The following is a 9,286-nucleotide window of genomic DNA, read 5'->3' on the forward strand; positions in this document are numbered from 1 at the left end:
GCATATGCACCAAGACAAATTCCTTGTGTGTCCAATCACACTTGGCCAATAAAAATTCTAGTCTATTCTATTCATAAAAACTGACCTTTTATAGCAATGAAAGAAAATTGAGCTACTTGCCTAATCTGTTATCCTACTGAACCTTGTGGGTTCAGGACAAAACTTTAAAATGTTACTGTGCTCCTCAACCAATAAGGCTGTCTACCATTTGTCCTGTTTGTGGCTATTCAAATAATGTGACTTAATCAACTGAAAAAGAGTCCAAGCATCTATAATTTTTATTGTACTGTGATTGGAGAGAAAAAAATAAAAAAAATTATTTGCCAAGTTGGCCACCTTTAAGTCAGTCACATGACCTTTAAGCCACCCTGGTCACATGATCGTCAAGCCATTCCCACCTGGTCACATAGTTGGCAAGCCACACCCACAAAATAAGCTACACCCACAGTGTGATAGTAAATGCTTTTGCAGCCCTTCACTGCTAGTAGGCCTCTTGGGAGCCAAAATGGGGTACAGGGCCAGCTAGCAATTTAACTGCTAAGCCTAAATCCCACCTGATTACCTGAAAGGTGATACAGCCAGATAAAAAAGCTCTCTATGAACCAGGAAAGCAGGGTGAGATCCAGGGAGAGATTTGTGAACCAAGCAGATCTTCATCTTAACACAGTTATACGAAACCCTGCAACATTTGTAAGGTAGCCTCATTGAAGGGAAATGATGTAAGTTTTGTTAGTACAAGGTACATGGTTGTTAAGGTTTGCCATTGTAAACTACCTATTGTAGTCTCTTGTACTATCACTTTAAATATTTTGGGCTGGTTCGCCATAAGAGGGCGCCAGTACTCCTTCCTTCAATGATGCTTTAACGCTCATTCGTTTTTGCTTTGCCTTGAGGGGGGAGTGTGTTTGCTTAGTGCTTATTATATTGTATGGCTTAGTGCTTGTTATGGATTGTTTCTGTTTTGTATACAGTGGTACCTCATGATACGAACTTAATTGGTTCCCAGAGGAGGTTCGTAAGGTGAAAAGTTCGTAAGACGAAACAATGTTTCCCATAGGAATCAATGTAAAAGCAAATAATGCGTGCAAATCCTTCAGGAAAATCGCAAACTTTAGAAGGGAGGCGAACAGAGGGCAGGGAGGAGCAGATAAAGGGGGCTGGTGGAAGAAGCAAGGCTAGGCTAAAGGGTGTGTGGGAAGGAAGAAAGGCAAGGGGGGCGCCCCTCCCTTTTCTTTCTTCAAAAGACACTGTTTCAGTGCCTGTGCAAGCACGCTGTTCTCTGCAAAGTCTTTCCTCCTCCAAGCCTCCCCTCCCTTTTCTTTCTTCAAAAGACACCCTTTCAGTGCCTGTGCAAGCACGCTGTTCTCTGCAAAGTCTTTCCTCCTCCAAAGCCGCCCCTCCCTTTTCTTTCTTCAAAAGACACCCTTTCAGTGCCTGCAAGCAGGCTGTTTTACTTTTGTTAATGCAAAGTCTTTCCCCCTCCAAGCCGCCCCTCCCTTTTCTTTCTTCAAAAAAAGGGGGGGGGAAGAAACCCTTTCATCCCAGCAGCAGCGGCTTGGGTTCGTAAGGTGAAAATAGTTCGGAAGAAGAGGCAAAAAAATCTTAAACACCGACCGGGTTCGTATCTTGAAAAGTTCGTTAGAAGAGGCGTTCGTAAGATGAGGTACCACTGTATATGTAAATCGTACTTATTAAGCATAACTAAGTCTGTGTCTTTATTCTTTGGCTTTACCACACATCCACACTCTTGTTAAAATTCTCTGCTCGGTGTATGTCAAAGGTCTCATAGCCTAGCTATACCGAGACATACCAACAGGTTTGACAACATTGGAGTCCACCTGTCCTTTTGGGTGAGAATCCAGAGAAGCAAAGCAAGCATAGATGAAAGGAGAATCGAGAACTACCCTTCCCTTGTAGGAGGAGAACATTTTTTTAAAAAAAATGCTGATTGTAATGGGCAGGACTAAATGCTGCATACAAACTCCACCAGAAATATGTCCACGAGTCCACAGATTGAATACACTACCGGAGCTGCTGCCATCTGCTTTGGTCTGGGTGGGTCACTCTTGTTTGGTAGCTGGGCCTAAGGTTTCTGGAGGAGACTTGATCTCTTCCGACAGCTGCCGGACACTGTAGTAGGAAAGGCTCAGTCCCATCATTGCTAAGATCAGGGCCAAGTGATTCACCAGCCGATCCTCAGGCTCCGATTCGGACCCACTGGCCAGCTGCATCTGTGGGGAAAGACGTTTTAGGGAAAGTACATTAAACATTTTAAATGGAGGGATGCAACCAGTGAATGGATGCAAAAAATTTTACTACCACGCTTAAGGGCTGAATTATTGCTGAACTTCCAAAATATACAATTTATTCTAGGTATATATGCCATATGTATACATACATATTACACACAGGCACACAAAAATATACATTATCTACTATTTAAAACAGAAACATAGAACACTGACGGCAGAAAAAGACCTCATGGTCCATCTAGTCTGCCCTTATACTATTTCCTGTATTTTATCTTACAATGGATCTATGTTTATCCCAGGCACGTTTAAATTCAGTTACTGTGGATTTACCAACCACGTCTGCTGGAAGTTTGTTCCAAGGATCTACTACTCTTTCAGTGAAATAATATTTTCTCATGTTGCTTTTGATCTTTCCCCCAACTAACTTCAGATTGTGTCCCCTTGTTCTTGTGTTCACTTTCCTATTAAAAACACTTCCCTCCTGAACCTTATTTAACCCTTTAACATATTTAAATGTTAAAAATGTATGTACACACTCGCGCACACAGCTCTTCTAAACTTGTACGTCTCTCCAACACTCCGTGGCTTGCATTGGCTGTCGATCAGTTTCCGGTCACAATTCAAAGTGTTGGTAATGACCTTTAAAGCCCTACATGTCATCGGACCAGAATACCTCCGGGACCGTCTTCTGCCACACGAATCCCAGCGGCCGATTAGGTCGCACAGAGTTGGCCTTCTCTGGGTCCCATCGACTAAACAATGTCATCTGGTGGGCCCCAGGGGAAGAGCCTTCTCTGTGGCGGCCCCGGCCCTCTGGAATCAACTCCCCCCAGAGATCAGAAATGCTGACACCCTCCTTGTCTTTCGTAAATTACTTAAGACCCGCCTATATCGCCAGGCAAGGGGGAATTGAGACATCACCCCCAGGCTTTTTATAGTTTTATGTATGGAATGTGTGTGTTGCATGGTTTTTAAAATGATGGATTTTTAGATCCTTTTTTAATATTAGATTTGTTTACATTGTCACACTGTTTTATTATTGTTGTGAGCCGCCCCGAGTCTTCAGAGAGGGACGGCATACAAATCTAATAAATTATTATTATTATTATTATTATTATTATTATTATTATTCACATTCAACTTCATTTACTGTGATAGGAAAAACATACCCAGACCCCCCGGTCAAATGATCATCAAGCACCTCCCACCTGGTCACATGGCTGGCAAATCACACCCACAAAATAAGCCACGCCCACAGCGGCAATAAATTTTTTTGCAGCCCTTCACTGGATAGGTCTTATATAAAAACTGAGTGTAAACTATGGATATCTAGCACCATAAGATAAACCTAGACAAAAAGGATGAGCTGTCAAGACAGCTTGTCTTATTCGTGTTTTTCTCTTTTATATTTTCTTTTTTGTCTTTTCGTTTAAATGGGTTAGGTGTTATTACATTTATGATCTATAATTATTGATTGCAGGATGTTTCTTTTAAATGTATATCAATTTAATTAAAAAAAAATTTTTTTTTAAAAAAGAACTCAGTCTCCTAGGTTCTAACTGGCACCTTAAACCATTACGCCAATAATAATAATAATAATAATTGGAATAATTGCCTTTCAAATTGCCTAAAGCTTTAACAATTATGATTACAGTGCCTTTGCATTAAAATACAAACCAGTTTAGCCTCCTCCCTGTTAGGAAAGAGGTTTTACTGTACTCAGGGGAACTTGCTCGGAAGAAAACCCACTTGGGTTTGCATTGAACAAGAACTTTCTTCTGCAAGGATTAGTGGGATGCCCATACCTTTTCTCCCATTAATATACCTTTATGGAACATTCTCTTTTAAAAAAAATTAATACAAAACAGACATAGGCCCATGTAGGTCATGGACTTGATGATCTATATGGTCCCTTTCAACTCTTAAAAATAGATAGATAGATAGATAGATAGATAGATAGATAGATAGATAAATAGATAAATAGATAAATAGATAAATAGATAAATGAAATAAATAAATAAATGAAAAGCACACAAACATAAAAGAAAAAATGCACAAATAGCGGATGGTTTACACGGTCCCTTTCAACTCTTATCAATCAATCAATCAATCAATCAATAAATAAATAAATAAATAAATAATATCAAAGCACACAAACATAAAAGAAAAATACACAAATCCGGGATGATTTACATCCCGATTTTCGTCAGAATCACATATGGAGTTTCTATATGTTTTTACATCAAATTGAAAACATTTTAGACTATCTTCACTGTAAATACTGTACATTTTATGAAAGAAAAAAAAGAAAAGAAACATTTTAGAGAAGAAAGTGAATGAGAATAGAAAAAAAAAGACTTCAAAAAAGTGAGAAAATATAGTTTCCAATTTTGAAAAAAAGAGATAAACATATTGATTATTAATCTTTTAAACCTTGCTTTCTATTTGATTGCTTCTTTGTTTAAAAACAATTGTAGAATTTATCCCAAACTCTATAATAATCCGTTTCTTCTTTCCCATCTAATTTTTTGGTTAGCATATCCATTTCAGCACATTCCAAAAATGGCTTCTACTTACAAACTTTTCTACTTAAGAACTTGGTCATGGAATGAATTATGTTCTTAAGTAGAGGTACCACTCTAGTTGGAAGAATCGATAAATACTGACCTTGTCCCCATCCATTCTCTGCCTCCTGAGTCTCAACTGATCGGGAGAAAATGGGGATTTTGCAGTATCCTTCCCCTGCCATACTCACCAAGCCACGCTCGCCAAGCCTGCCACGCCATGCCCACACAACCACTAGTAAAAAATTTTAGAATCCACCACTGTCGTTAAGACGAACCATACAAAATGAATCAATGGAATGGAAAGTGCAAACATGCAAGTAGCCCTTGATTTACAATCAGAGTGTCATAATGGTGATATTCCTGGAGGGGTCTGTAATATGGTAAATGATTTAGCTTTACTAGATAAATGGTCACAGCAATGGAAACTGCAGTTTAATGTTTCCAAATGTAAAATAATGCACTTGGGGGAAAGGACACCTCAATCTGAGTATTGCATTGGCAGTTCTGTGTTAGCAAAAACTTCAGAAGAGAAGGATTATGGGTAGTGATTTCTGACAGTCTCAAAATGGGTGAGCAGTGTGGTCGGGCGGTAGGAAAAGCAAGTAGGATGCTTGGCTACATAGCTAGAGGTATAACAAGCAGGAAGAGGGAGATTGTGATCCCCTTATATAGAGCGCTGGTGAGACCCCATTTGGAAGACTGTGTTCAGTTCTGGAGACCTCACCTACAAAAAGATATTGACAAAATTGAACGGCTCCAAAGACGGGCTACAAGAATGTATCAGGAAAGACTTCATGAACTCAATCTGTATAGACTGGAGGACAGGAGGGAAAGGGGGGACATGATGGAAACATTTAAATATGTCAAAGGGTTAAATAAGGTCCAGGAGGGAAGTGTTTTTAATAGGAAAGTGAGCACAAGAACAAGGGGACACAATCTGAAGTGAGTTGGGGGAAAGATCAAAAGCAACGTGAGAGAATATTATTTCACTGAAAGAGTAGTAGATGCTTGGAACAAACTTCCAGCAGACGTGGTTGGTCAATCCACAGTCACTGAATTTAAACATGCCTGGGATAAACATATATCCATTGTAAGATAGAATACAGGAAATAGCATAAGGGCAGACTAGATGGACCATGAGGTCTTTTTCTGCCGTCTATGTTTCTATGTTTCTATAACAGGGGACAGCAGTTATTTGATCCTCCATGTGACTGACCCAACCCTCACAGCCTGAATATGAGAAAAAGCCTTCCCCCATGGCTTACAGAATTTATACATGGCATGCTTGTATGTATGATTGGTTCTTTAAATTAGGGTTTTTTAGATTATTTTTAATATTAGATTTGTTTACATTGTCTTTATTATTGTTGTTAGCCGCCCTGAGTCTTTGGAGAGGGGCGGCATAGAAATCTAATAAATACAAGTGGGACTCCTGCTATTCCCCCCCCCCCCCCCTTTTATTGTCTTTTCCTGGATTATTAAGATTCCCTCAGATCTGCAGCCTGTAATAACTGAATCCCAGGACTTTCCAGCCCGGCTATTCCTGTCCTTCCATCACTCGATCTCTAATACAGGGGAGAAAAAATTCTGCTTACCTGCAACAGTCGGAAATATCCGGGAGTCAGACGTCGGAGTCGGAAGACCATAGCAGAAAGAGAGACCCTCGTCTTGTGGGTGTTTGGAGTTATTTAGGCAGGAGGAAGCTGTAGAAGGAAGGGAGAAGCTTAGGACACAACAGGAGGACGGGAACCTCGGCAAACATTCTTTGATATCTGGCAGCGAAACCGTCTGCAGGACTTCACCGTAGACCACTGTTCTTGGTGACCCCAAAGTTCTGGCAAAAAACGATGCGGCGCTAATTGCTAATTGTTGCTCTTTGAGTTCCTCATTAATTTAATGAGCATCTCAGCCTCATCCTTCCTTGTCTACAACAGGGGCAACTCCCTGAAATCCACGGTATGTGAAACGCCGCCATCACTTTCTGGGATGGGACACCGCTCCCTGATTTTCTAACATCTTCAACCAACTTCGGCATCCTCCAACCTGCTGTATCTCCTCTCCTTTTCATGTCTTCCTCCGATGCTTAAGAGAATGGATATGAACATACGTACCGCTTAGCGGGTTGACGATCCTGCCCCTTGCGTATCATCTCCGAGCAAACAGTGCCGGATGAATTTGTGCAAGAGAGATTTAAAAAAATAATTTTTTTTTTGCCCTCCTCCCTTCCTGCCCAATGATGAGCCTGCCACTGCTTGCCTTAGCAAGCAGCTGTCACAAGGAATCAGCACTCCCTGCTCCGCTGACCGCACGCGATCCACGCACGAAGAGGGTTTTTTTTTCTGGGCATTTCATTGGGGAAGCCAAATTTGGGAGCAATGTACATCATGGGGATCTATAACAACCAGCCTACAACACTTTTGCCAGACCCATCCTTGAATACATCTCACCTGTCTGGAACCCATACCACATCTCGGACATCAACACCCTTGAAAACGTCCAAAGATATTTCACTAGAAGAGCCCTTCAGTCCTCCTCTCGAAACAGAACACCCTACGAAAATAGACTAACAATCCTGGGCCTAGAAAGCTTAGAACTACGGCGCCTAAAACCACAATTTAAGTGTTGCCCACAAGATCATATGCTGTAACATCCTACCGGTCAATGACTACTTCAGCTTCAACCGCAACAACACAAGAGCACGCAACAGATTCAAACTTAATATTAACCGCTCCAAACTTGACTGTAAAAAATATGACTTTAACAATCGAGTTGTCGAAGCGTGGAACTCATTACCGGACTCAATAGTGTCAACCCCTAACCCCCAACATTTCTCCCTTAGACTATCCACGATTGACCTCTCCAGGTTCCTAAGAGGCCAGTAAGGGGCGTACATAAGTGCACTAGTGTGCCTTTCATCCCCTGTCCAATTGTCTTTCCTTTATCTCATATGTCATATATATTTTCTTCCTTTCATATATCTTCTCTATTTTTACATATTATGTTTATATATATATATATATATATATATATATATATATATATATTACTTTATGTCTATTTTCTTCCATATGTATTGGAAGAAAAATGAATAAAATGGACAAATGAATAAATAAATAAAAATAAATAAGCTTCCATGGCGATGTTGTGGGACAAACCTTCATGGAGCACCAGGTGTTGTAGATCACAGAGGACAATCCATCATCGAAAGAGTCTTTCAATTCCAAGTCCATTATAAATATGTGGGAGGGATGATGATGATGATGATCCCATCAACCCAACCAACCAGATCAATGATTGGGTAAAGTGGGAGCTGAAGTCCAATAATTAAAATTCAGGTGCTGATGTTCATTTGAAGGTCTTCTACCATGGTGAGCAGTAAAGTAGTTTGATTAAATGTTAATTTCTAGATGTGCAATTCTAGGTAAGAGATGCAAATTATTATTACAATTACAAATTATTATTACCATTAAATAAATAATAAATTATTACCATTAAATAAATAATAAATTATTACCATTAAATAAATAATAAATTATTACCATTAAAATAAATAATAAATTATTACAATTAAACAAATTAAATACAATTAAATAAAGTATTACAATTAAATAAATAATAAATAAATAAAAGTCCTCGGAGAGAGGCGGCATACAAATCTAATAAATTATTATTATTATTATTATTATTATTATTATTATTATTATTATTTTATTATTTATTGGATTTTTATGCCACCCCTCTCCAAGGACTCACAACATTTAAAATATATAGTACACAACATCTTAAATCCAATTAACTAATTAAAAGAACTAAACCAAAGCAACTAATTATTTAAAAGAAATAAACTAAAGCAAATATTAATTATAGGAAAAAATGCAGCTCTTTTAAAAAAAAAAAAAAAAAGATTGAAAGCATTTTTTCCCCTCCAAAATATCATGGAAAAAACATTGGGAAAACATTGTCTATCGCTTTTCAAAAACAAGTCTTTATTTCAGAATTAATCTGGGGGAAAAGTTGATTTCAGCTTCTGTTTGGTAGAAGGAACATTTTCCCATTTCTCCTTCCAAGAGTTCCTACGTGCTACTTGGAATAGATTGGATTTTGATTTCATGCAATACAGTATATATGGATTACGTTCTCACAGAACAATGGGTCATCATTTGATTGGGTTTGGCCAACAGAAGCCCAATGCAACAATAGCATATTGCTTAGCTAACGAGTCTGCAGAGAGGGGCGGCATGCAAATCTAATAAATAATAATAATAATAATAATAATAATAATAATAATAATAATAATAATAATAACTGATTTATTGAACAAAACAGGCATATGTATGAGGTACAATCCTAGATAGACAATGCCCCTAGTTATTTTCCATCAATGTTTGGTCCTTTCTCCTATAGAAGTGCATTTGTTATCTTTCCTTTTATTAAGCTTTTAACAATTTTTTAAGAATGTTACATCAG

General features: G+C 38.6%; 1 long non-coding RNA gene across 1 annotated transcript; it reads right to left on the minus strand.

Annotated features, from left to right (window-relative positions):
* On the minus strand, positions 1-8,238 carry LOC139155590 (uncharacterized). Its single transcript, XR_011557094.1, has 3 exons — positions 7,975-8,238; positions 6,415-6,522; positions 1-2,231 (listed from the first exon to the last, which is right to left on the minus strand). It is a non-coding gene; the product is annotated as an uncharacterized lncRNA (long non-coding RNA).
* Between the last annotated feature and the right edge of the window lie 1,048 nt (positions 8,239-9,286).

Source organism: Erythrolamprus reginae, unplaced genomic scaffold, assembly GCF_031021105.1.
Source record: "Erythrolamprus reginae isolate rEryReg1 unplaced genomic scaffold, rEryReg1.hap1 H_31, whole genome shotgun sequence".
NCBI lineage: Eukaryota > Metazoa > Chordata > Lepidosauria > Squamata > Dipsadidae > Erythrolamprus > Erythrolamprus reginae.